Source organism: Dunckerocampus dactyliophorus, chromosome 12 (assembly GCF_027744805.1).
Source record: "Dunckerocampus dactyliophorus isolate RoL2022-P2 chromosome 12, RoL_Ddac_1.1, whole genome shotgun sequence".
Classification (NCBI taxonomy): domain Eukaryota; kingdom Metazoa; phylum Chordata; class Actinopteri; order Syngnathiformes; family Syngnathidae; genus Dunckerocampus; species Dunckerocampus dactyliophorus.
The window spans coordinates 13,948,922-13,961,043 of NC_072830.1; the positions used below are offsets into that span (position 1 = coordinate 13,948,922).

Genomic DNA, 12,122 nt, shown 5'->3' on the forward strand with positions numbered 1-12,122 from the left:
CAATGTACAGCATAGACACTGTAATGGAGGGGACATTTCTTATTCAGGTGGATCTAAAAGAAAAAAAAATCATGAAAATGTTCAATATTTTTTGTCATTCATTTGAGAAAGTAGAATATTAGCAGTCATTACACATCGAGTGAAAGTTTTCAATCCTTTATTTCTTGCAATTTTAATGGTTATGGCTTACAGATAATGAAAACCCAAATTCCATGTCTCAGAAAATTACAACATTACATAAGCTCAATAAAAAATGATATTTTAAAACGAAATGTCAGCCGTCTGGGAAGTGTGTTCATTTCTATGCACTTTTTCATGAATGCGGCGTGGAATGGAGGTGACCAGTCTGTGGCATTGGTCAGGTGTGATGGAAGCCCAGGTTGTTTTGATAGCAGCCTTCAGGTCATCTTCATTGTTGGATCTGGTGTTTCTCAGCTTCCTCTTGACAACACCCTGGCCTGTAGATTGTTTCTGCGGTTCAGGTCAGGTCAGTTTGCTGGCCAATCGAGCACAGTAACACCTAATGATTGAAGCAGCTTTTGGTACCTTTGGCAGAGTGGGCAGGTGTCAAATCCTGCTGGAAAATGAAATCAGCCTTTCCATAAAGCTTGTAAGCAGAAGAAATCATGAAGTACTGTATAATTTACTGACAGATGCCTGCGTTGACTTTAGAAACAGTGGACCGACACCAGCAGATCACACTGGACTGGATGAGCAACGTGCACTCTGAGCCTCCGCACTCTGGGGACTTGATTTCCAAATGACATGCACCATTGACTGTCATCTGAAAAGAGGAGTTTGGACCACTGACCAAAAGTCCAGGGGTCTCATCTATAAAAATGTGCGCGGAATTCCGACTAAAAGTCTTCGTATGCCAGAAACCCAAAATGTGCGTACAGGCAAAATATTCAATATATAGAAAATAACGTATCCACACATTCATGCAATTTCTGGTTCTTTCATTGCACCCTGAGTAGTGTGAGTGAGTGTGCGCGTCTGCAACTCCGCCTCAAGTTCCGCCCTTTCCACACCTTCACTTCACCATAAACGGTGAACGCAAAGTGACTCAAGAATGTGGCGTCCATATTTAAAGAGCCTTGATTGCATTGTTACCATGGCTGCTGTCATTTGGAAGACAACGAGGGAGTGAAGCTGACTTTCATGGAAATGGAGATGGGATTCCTGGAAAAAGTAGAATATTTGGAGGACACAGCAGTGGCACAACGAATGAAACAAAGACTCACTTTGCTCCTGCAGCTCCAAACTGTAACGCTCCGCGTACCATTGGACCAAACTGGCGAGGCCAAGTGGGGAGGAGGGGGGCCATGTCGAATGGGCAGCACATGGTCTCCATACACTCTGCCCTGTATGCATGTATAATGAAACTATATGCAGGTAGATATTACAGATTGGACATCAACCACTTAGGTAGATTAATCCTGACTGTGTGGCCAACATGCTAACCACTAGGCCCACGCCCGATCCCTACAACATATTTATACGTATTTTACGTTTGTTTGCGTGACAGGCAAAAACAGGTAATGATGCAACTCTGCACTAATGCATTAATGTTTCAGAGCATTTTTAAGCCATAAAAATGGCCACAAGGTGGCAGAAGTACATTTGATGAGAGCTCGGCGGGGATCGTTTTAATGGAACAATCACACATGACAGGAATGAGGAAGTGAGAGAGCGTGGAGGAGTGTAGCATACAGAAGGTTACGCTTTGTAGGGAAACTTTAATGCATGCACATGGACGCACACGTGCACACACATGCACACACGTGCACACACATAGTTCGGTTCCAAATGTTAAAATTGCAAATAGTTCATGGTGTTATATTTTTAAGTAAATTGTTATTTTGTTGTAAAACAACCTCTTTTTTGGTGTCATTTATGTTGGTCTAGTTGTTTAGATATTTGAGATGTCACAAAAGCAAAAAATACTTGTGTCAAAGTAAAAGTTACACTTGAAATGTATCTTCACAAAATGGTGTTTTTCTCCCTTTTCTAGTTGGGAACTGATATTTTCCTGAAACTTACCTACGTTCTACTGCTGATTGCTAAAGAACGGAAAGACGTAGAAACAAACTTTTTTTTTCTGATGAAAGACGGAAGTCTGATCTTTCTTTTGGTAGGTTCCATGTTTATATAGCCATAGAACACAATATTCTGTGTGCCATGAAAGATCAGTCAAAATCATCAAAAATGGTCGGTACTGAAGGGGTTGTCTTTTGAAAAATGGCTGTGATTGAATTATTTAATTAATCAAGTGTTTCATGGTTGACTCGGCCTATTATTAGTTTTAGAAAAAGCAGATTTAAGCACATTTGACATATTCTTGGCCTAAATTGTGCATTTTAAGCAAAAAAATGGCGAAATTACCGTAACTAAAATACAAATATACTGTAAGGCATTCAGAAGACGCATTCAAATACATGTTGTTGATATGTAGTATTCTGCACCAATCACTATAGGTCATGTGACATTGATGACTGGTGATTGTGAGTCTATCAATGCTAGCATGTGTGGGTCTTATTATGTCTTATTTATGTCTTAAATGGCTTATTTTCTGCATTTTGTATTTACTATATTGGGTAATTGGAGTGTAAAGATGACTATGGGGTGTTTTTTCATGTCTTAGGGCTCTAATAATGTTCAAAAGTGTATTTAGAAAGTTGTGAACAGGTTTTTTTTTATCCTGTAACTATGGAAGTATTTGATTTATAAATAAGGAATCCTCTTTTGCAGAAATTCACATATCACGGTCGGGTCTGGAACCAATTTACCACCATAAATGAAGGATTACTACATTTTTTTCCATGTTTTTATCAAAAAACTCTTTTGGCTTCTAATGAATGTTCTTATGAATGTAAGAAGGAGAGGTTCCGCAGGTCCTTCATATCGACCGCTAGGCTCTACAACACCTGCACCACCTGAACCATGTTGTAGTCAATATGTATTCTTTACACTGTACTCTTTACTTGCGTATCTTGCTTGCTTGCTGCTGTAACTATATACTATAAATAATAAAGTAAATTTCCCCGCTGTGGGATAAATAAAGTACATACATACATACAACAATATATGTTCTACAACATATAACGTATTTTTTTGTTTATGCGTTCAATGACTGTTTATTTATGATTTTCAAAAGATCCATTGTTAAGCCTCTGACACTTTGTCTTTGCCTCAAAGTGCTGTTTATTTTACCCAAGCCCCTACTGCTCACAACAGCAAATACCACAACTGTATTTGCTCATCGTTTTCCTGTGTGATATACTATGGTCTGACGTTTCTTTAACAATTAGACCGAAGTGAGCAATTTGTCAACGCAAACACAAGTTATGGAGTCTAGCTTCGAGCGGAAAGTGACCACAGAGATGGCAAGCTCAGCTCAAGAAACCCCTTACTGTAATATTCATGTACCACAGCTGTATATATAACAGTAAATTCTCCCCATACACACATACACAGGAAGAAAATGGGATTAAAGCACAAAACGCAGATAAATACAACCGTGTAATTCTAGCAGTTTCTCCTCCATTATTATTATTATGCATGAGCTTAATCAATGATCCATGTACGTTCGAGGAATGAATCATTACAATGAGAGGTGCATGTGCGTGTGTGTAAGTTGTCTTAAATGATGTCTTAAATGAATAGAAGCAGAACATTGAGCCGTGGACACCTGCTGCTATCATTAGTCAGAGAGGGCCGACTAATCATCCCGGTCTTCAAATGTGTTCATCATTACTGAAATGAAATTCATGGAGCCTTCATTACCTGGAGCACAAGGATGCCAGCTGTTAAACGTACATCAAAATGCATGCTCATTGTTTTTATGTGGATGCAATTCTATTGAGGTAGATCTCATTCATAATTTACATGCAGGAAAATACACTCAGGCTTTACGGGCTTGATGGCCATGGAGGGTCTGGGTTCTATCTATCGATGGAGCCACAATACTGCCATTGAAGGAAAACTGCACATTTTTTGGAATTTTGCCCGTCTTCCACAATCCTTATGTGAGGCATAAACACACATCTTTCTCTTTTCTGTGTTTTCTAAAGATCTTAAAAAAAAAGAGGAAGCCAATTACTGCACGTAATGGGACACACCTATTCCGCCTAGAAAGCCTGCTATTAAAACTCCTCCAACACCTCCAACCAGGTTTTATGGTTTTATATGCATGCTGTGGCCATGTAGTAACAGGTACGTTCATGATAGCAAGTAATACTTTTATAGTATTTTGTCGTAATTTGGTACTTTTAAGCATTAGCGGAACTTCCTTCCTGGGCGCATTGATTTCACATAGAAACATAGAAAGGAACGCTACACCTAGCGTTAACTTTTCCAAACTCAACAACAAAAACACACCAGCAGTGGCGGCAGCTTCAATATGTAGCTTTACCTTTCAGTAGTGGCCTGAGGCATTGTGAGCGAGTGTGTGTTGAAGCTAGTTGTGCGAGGTGTCACTACGCCAGTAAAGTAGTTCTTGTCATAAAATTGTGTTGTTTTTTTCTCTTTAGAATTCAACTTTTTTCTTTTAATATTTTGACTTTATTCTTGTAAAATTACATCTGTTTTGTTTTTATTTGTGCTGTTTTTTCGCCAACTATTTCAACATTCTTCTTGTAAATTTTCTTCTGCATAATTGCAACTTTATTGACTTAATGCCCATAATATTATTTTTTCCTAAACCTTATTTTCCAACTCTATTAGTTTCTCATAATATTATACTTAAAATATACATAATATACTTAAAAAAAGTTGTCTTTTTTATATTAATATTTCAACTCTATGCTACTAAAATGACATTATTTATTACATTATTTTCATATTCCATTATTCTTGTAAAATTGCATTATATTATAACTTTATTCTTGCTGGGTTTTTTTTAGTTTTCTTGTTAAATGATATTTTAAATTATATTATATAAAAAACATATATTTAAAAAAAAACAGTCACGGACTGCAAATGGCCCCCGGCCCACAGTTTGGACACCCCTGGCTGAGCGTGAGTACACCCAAAGTGTGTTGGTCTGTTGTTTTTCCACATAGAATCATTTGGTGTTAAAATAATGGTGATAGAGAGCAGAGGCCAGCCTTCTCTCTCAAACCCCCACGCTCCTTGCTAAAGCACTCCCACTTCTTCAATGGAACCTTTTTCAACATGAATGCATGTTTCAGTACCAATACATATGACAAAATAGAATGACAAAATATATTTTCAATGAAACAACGTAGTGGCAGTGCTCTGGCACCTTTATGGTTGGGGACAGGTTGCTGGAGAAACTCCAACCCACGCGCTGATGTGGTGTCCTTGAGCAAAGTATACCATCAAGCAGAACCCTTTCAGACTGCTCCGAAACCTTCTTCCCTCAGCAGCATGGTGGCACTGCCCACGTGAGATCACACATGCACTCAGTCCTGAGGCTGGAGGGTCATAGTGCGTTTGCAGCCCACTAAGTCCGTTCATGCGGGACGTGACAGTTACGAGCGTAAAACAAGAAGTCTCCATGTCGAGCGGCTAAGCAGTCGGGGTTGAGAGTGAATGATTGCACTGTAGGATTTACAGGCCCTGAAGGCCGATGACGGCCTTCCACCCACTCTGACGCCATGGGAGACGGCAGAGAGGAAGGGCCGTCTCTTCACGTTTTCCATTTCATTGTCTGTATTTTTTTCTAGTACAGTATGTCACAAAAGTGAGTACACCCCTATTTTAAACTAAAAGTCATGTGACTCGTTAGTGTTACAAGGTCTTAGGTGTGAATGGGAAGCAGGTGTGTTGAATTTGGTGTTGTTGTTATGCAAGTTGCATTAAATCCATTTTTATGCTTCGGGCTTTTTGTGCTTGAGGTGTTGGAGGTGGAAAACAATGGTCAGTCACACCCTGAAGCAGACATGAATTGGCTGTCGTTGCCTTTGGGTTTGTTTAGCATCAGCTGAGGCTTCCAGGGTAGTAAAGTGGTGAAGGTGACTTTACTACTTTACGTTCAGTGGAATTTACGTAAAAGGAGGTTTACGTTACGCGAGGTACTACTGTATCAATATTACAACACCAACAGGTAGTTACAGTAACATTACTGACACCTAGTGACCAGTGTAGAATACCATTTTCTCTATTACTATTCTATTTTTGTTCATTTAGGTATTTTTATGCCTGAAAATGCTTAAATTAAATGTGCATATATTTTTTTTACTAATAGTAGGCTGTATCCAACCACAAAAACAGCATGATTTATTGAAAAATGAACCACAATGTGGCGAGGGACGACTGTCGTCCCAAATGCAATGCTGTGTAAATGTGTAGGACTGCGTCTGTTCAAAACAATAAATGACTTTATAACGCCACTTTTTTGGGTTACATATCAATATGTTTATCAGTCACAATAATGTCATGCATTGAAATAGAAGTACCTCAAGGTGAGGGCTTTTCTCCGCAATTAGATGCAATTAAAAGAGATTAATCAGATCAATTAATTACAGATCATAATTAATTAATCTCTCCTTTTTTTCAATCTCTTGACTGCATTTCTATATATTTATATGTGTGTGTGTGTGTGTGTGTGTGTATATTTATAATATGTGTGCCACAGGCATTCATCTGATCAATGCTGATGTGAAGAAGCTGTAGTGTGTGTTATCAAAGTGCGGCAGGCCTCAGTGGACTAGCAAGGGGGGGGGGCTCGAAGAGAGTATAAACAGGAACTATAGCCTGCTTCCAGGAACCCAGCAACATCAACACAAACACACACACAGACACACACACGTGCACAAACACTGTATCCTCTCACAACGCACCACCCTCTCTTTATCTCACAAGGCAGAAGCAACAGTTAGTGATCATGTGACCACGAGGAGCCTACTGTTTGAGTTCACTGCAAAATAGTACCTTGCTTTGTGAGGCATTTTTAGTGTGTCCTTTTCCCCCGTTCCCACTATTTAAACATAAAGCTGAAGTGGAGAGCTGTGGAGGTGTAGGAAGAGATGAAGGTAGAGGGTGGCATAGGAGGCTGTTGCCACAGCAACGGTAGCTACGCTGGTCGTCACCATGAGGCTTCTTCTTCCTCTTCTTCTTCTTCTGCATCGTGTTCTTGTAAGTGGACGCAGAGTGTGTGAGTTCACCCTCCTCTCTCCAGACAGGAGGTGAGGACATCCCCCTTAGCTGAGAGAACGAGAGAGGGGGAGAGAGAGAGAGACGCCATCACACACGTCGTGCACATTCATCAGTTTCTCTCACAGCAGGATTGTGTGCTCACACTCACAAAGCCTGAGCGAGTGCAGGAGAGCGACAAGCCGGCAGGTAAGCCACGTCTCTTTCTCCTAAAAATGATCTCGTCTGTTGACAGGAGGAGAGAGGAGAGTTGCTGTACAGGCAGTGTAGTCTGTCAATCATGATTAACATGATGGGATTCCTGCAATTTCCGTCTCTCACACCGCTGCTGTATTTGTATTAACTTGCGTGGAGTTGTTACACATGGGATAACCACGACAGATGACAGAGTTCGTCTTTCCTGTGTCCTTCCCGTAGTTTGTTTAATTACGGCTGTTTTGAATGTGCTGCATGGGACTGTTTTGCATGTACAGCAGGCTACGGAATCGGAGAATGATGGATGAAATGTTGCTAATGTCACTGGTGTGGTGTAAATTGAATAAGTACATGTTTTGTTTGAAAAGTCGTTGAATTCAAACCCCAGCTTGGAGAGCGCGCTAGCCTGGAAATCAATCAAGTATCATTTACTTAAACCAGGGGTGTCAGACTCGTTTCCAGCGTGGGCCACATCACAGTTATGGTCACGGTACCCTCGGAGGGCCACCTCGAGTTACATTATTTGAAACCATAAAAATGTACAATTGCCTCATGCTATTATAGAACATTTGATTATTAGCATTTTCACTTTGTATTGTTTCCCCAACGTACAATGAAAGCAGAACTGGAGTATAAACTATTTTATGATTCATTTAAGAAGGGATTGGACTGATGAACAAAAATGATTATGTGTCTTTTATATTTAAAAAATACTTTGAAAATGATTTGTAAAAAGTAAAAACATAAAATTAAAATATACGTTAAAATATATAAAAAAAACAAATAAATGCAATTATTAAAAAATAATACAAGTTTGTTTTAATGTAGTTATATTATTTTGGAAGTATAATCTAAAATATTTTTTAAAAGGAAAAAAATAAATATATATATAAAACTTTTTTTAATAAACAAATAATTTAAGAAATAATATAACTATATGAAAAAAAATAAACACATATATAATTAATAGTCATAACATTAAAATATATGTACAACATATTTTTTTCAAATAATTTAAAAAATAAATAAATAATATCTTTTTGACTTCCAGGATTTTGCGGGCCACATGAAATGATATTGCGGGCCAAATCCAGAACCCCGGGCCTTGAGTTTCACACCTGCGATCTTGGATCTCAATAGCTAAAAGTTTCATTCTTAAAAAGAACATCTGAAAACAAATGTAAATACCATCCATCCTTTTTCTATGCCGCTTATCCTCATTAGGGTCGCGGGTATGCTGGAGCCTATCCCAGCTGACTTCAGGCGAGAGGCGGGGTACACCCTGGACTGGTCGCCAGCCAATCGCAGGGCACATATGGACAAACAATCATTCACACTCACATTCATACCTATGGACAATTTAGAAAACATGCATGTTTTTGGAACGTGGAAGGAAACTCAGAGAAAACCCACACACGCACAGGGAGAACATGCAAACTCCACACAGAGATGCCCAATGGAGATTCCAACCCAGATGTTCCCGATCTCCTGACTGTGTGGCCAATACGCTAACCACTAGGCCACCGTGCGGCCCTGTAAATACCATAAGACCACCAAATAACTGTCAAATCTGATGGAACTGAGCAGCCAGAACAGAGGTGCGTGTACCAGTGTGTATTATGTTTCATTTCTTTATGGTCATCACTTTTTCCGCTCTCCTCTTCTGTGGTGACATAAAAAACACAAACAAGCCCAAGAAAAAAGCAAAACATTCATATCTGCAATTTTATTAGACACTCACTCTCAGGCACCGTATTTATCCAAAATTTTAATGTTGCCAGTGTGATATTTCTGTTCCCAATGTAATGGGAACATCGATGGGATGGACATGGCCCAAGGGAAACACCCACCATTAAATTATCTCACATCAGGCGCAATAATCCCTCATAAAAACACGGGCTACTCAAGTTGAAACTCAACTCCGAACCCCAGACATCACTTCCTGTCCGCCCCTCACTCAGCTCCACTGGGAAACACATTTATAGTCCCAGAGACTAGCATGAGTCTTATTTATGTCTTAAATGGCTTATTTTCTCTTATTATGTCTACTATATTAAGTAATATGAGTGTAAAGGTGAATATAGGTGTGTCTAGAGGGCTCTAACAATGGTAAAAAAAAACAATTTAGAAGGTCCTAAACAGGTTTTTCTATGCTCAAATATAAATTCTATGCACTACAAAAACATTCCATTTATAAATAAGGAATCCTACTTTGTGGAAATTCATTTATCGCGGTCGGGTCTGGAACCAATTAGCATAAACGAGGCATTACTGTAGATGTTAAAAGTAGATAATCTGCACAATAGCGCTTCTTGGAGCCACACACTGGAGACAGGTGTGGACAAACTGCTCATTAGCATTAAAGCTACAGAGACACAAAACGGCACTCTCCCAGTTGGGCTTACTAAAAACACTTTCAAACTGTCAAAATTCCAGCATCACAGCTAGATTTTGGCCAGCACACCAATATTCAGTTGTTCAATATTCATTGTTAATAAATGGAATATTTTCGTAGTTAGAGCATAGAAAACCAGTTTCTAAATCTGGTTAACATTATTAGAGCCCCGTAGACATGAAAAAACACCCCTGTCGTCACCTTTGCACTCCTATTACTAATTGTTTACAAAACATTGCACAACTCTAATGTTGCAGGGACCCAGGCCGCCACTAACTAGCAAGTTACCGAACTTGCGAGCTAATCAGTTAGCCTCAAATTTATTTCTTCTAAACTTCTAAAGCCCAAAACTTACCACTTCCACACGGAATGGGAGGATAACTTTTTTTCACTCTATCACGTCGGACATACCATGGCTGACTTCATGACTTCATGCAGTGTTAAAGGGCCCATGAGATGATCCATCCACTTCGCTTAAATATGTTATATATTATTTGTAATTATCTTCTACATTGTTCATTTTTTGAAAGCGAATGGTAAATTCTCAAATATTATATTTATAGTTTGTGCAAAAAGCCATGACAAACTAGATCGCAGCTCAGCCTAAAGGTAATGTAATGTAAGGTAATGTCTCCATGTTTTGTGTCATTACTGCCGCCTATTGACCAGAATACTACATATCACTTGTATTCCAATATGTTTTCACTAAAAATAGACCATAGTCTACCACAAAACAGTCATCATTTATTAATTTATTTATTTCTGAAAAAACGCGATAAAGCAAGGAAGCGATAATTGAACCTTATACTTTATATGGAATCTATACCAAGCCATACATTTGCAAAGTTCTTTTATTTTATTTTATTTTATTTTATTTTATTTTTGTTGTGTTTTGTCTGTTTGGAACCAAAGGAACCTCTGTTTCTGTGAATAATCAATTCCAAAAGGTCTGTCTAAAAATAAATGCTCCGAAAACTGAAAGACTTTTTTCCATAGGAATCAATTTTTTCTTGCCACACACCCAAAAATACTTTTAATACCGAAGATCTGCAGCATTACATGCAGAAAATAATCCGAAATGCTTAGAAATGCACATAAATGAAAAAAAAGGAATAAATTAGCATTTAACTTCACTTTTACCTTGACTGAAGACGCCGATGAGGCAGCGGCGAGGGAGCACTCGGGCGACACCTTCCTACTTTGCTATGAGTTAGTCCTTGAATTCAATCGTGTTTCTCACCTCCTTTATCAAAACGCTGGCGCTTGCAACTTTGCTTGGCTCCGTAAATCAATAAAAACTTGTGGCGTTACTGTGTTTGCTCGCAAAGAACTACAGAGTCAACTGCTGATGGCATCAAAGGAAGGCGACGGAGCTGGAGGACAATTACCGGCACAAAATTTGAGCAGATATTTCCATCGAAGTCTGAATCATGCTCAAACTGGGGTGTTCCATGGACGTTCCACTGTATAGTAGACTTGCGTCCACATCTGTATGGCATTGTCTCGAAAGGTCGGGTGTGCTTTAACGGCCAGTGAGGCGTGCCGTGTTGCAGTGGAGACAGACGAGGGCTGGAGGGTGCAGCAGCTTTGAGCAGGAGCTCTTGAAATGTAATTACTTTATTAAGAAACTCAAATGGGAGATTTTGTTTGTGGATCATGCGATTCCACAGTGAAATCACGTCCCAGCCTTGTGTACGCCCAACATACAGACTGAGTGGAAAAATAGGTTTGAAATCAAATAAAAAAAAGCCCTCCAAATGTGATATTCTTTAAAGGGCGTTTGCACTGCCATCCCTGAAGACCACAAGCTACATCACAAGCAATTTTACTTATATTGGCCTTTATCACACTCAAGTCTCAGTGCAGTTGTTCCTTTTTATTGGGCTCGGTGTTCACAGTGTGAGGCAGGCATTATGTGAGTATGTGTAGCGCTGCAATTAAATATGAAAATAGCATGCGGTTCAGATGTAAAGTCTTTTACATTTTCAGTTTGCGCTATTTAGCTCAAAGCACCGCTTCTCTCCTCCTGCAGATCCACCTGTCAAAACTCCAAAGGGAGGCGACACCCACCCCTCGTTTTTTTTTCATGAAGGTTTATTTCATTATGACCTCACAGCCGACACACACATCTCCACACCTCCACTCTGAAATCATTTACCAGTCTTACTCTAGTGATGAAAAGCAGCTTATTGAACATATGAATATGAGTGTGCAAACATGTGATGTTCCATTTACGAGTTACGTTTCCCACCGTGAGCCAGTAGAACCAGGAGGTTTTTGCTGGCCAGCAAACAAAGGCAATAGCAATGATTTGGTAACTTATACTTTCATTACAATGCAAGTATATTATATTGATATATAACAAATACGTGTTGTTAAAAAGTTTCTAAAAGTTATTAAACTAAAAAAAAAA

At 39.1% G+C, this 12,122-nt stretch overlaps 1 protein-coding gene across 16 annotated transcripts in view; it reads left to right on the plus strand.

The window, feature by feature from the left end:
* The window catches only part of LOC129191387 (muscleblind-like protein 1), a 202,595-nt gene that overhangs the window by 76,139 nt on the left and 114,334 nt on the right, over positions 1 to 12,122 (plus strand). For all 16 annotated transcript variants that reach the window (XM_054794698.1, XM_054794700.1, XM_054794703.1 and 13 more), the window contains one exon: positions 7,145 to 7,308. The gene's annotated coding sequence lies outside the window, so the exon portion shown is untranslated. The remainder of the gene's footprint in view (positions 1 to 7,144; positions 7,309 to 12,122) is intronic.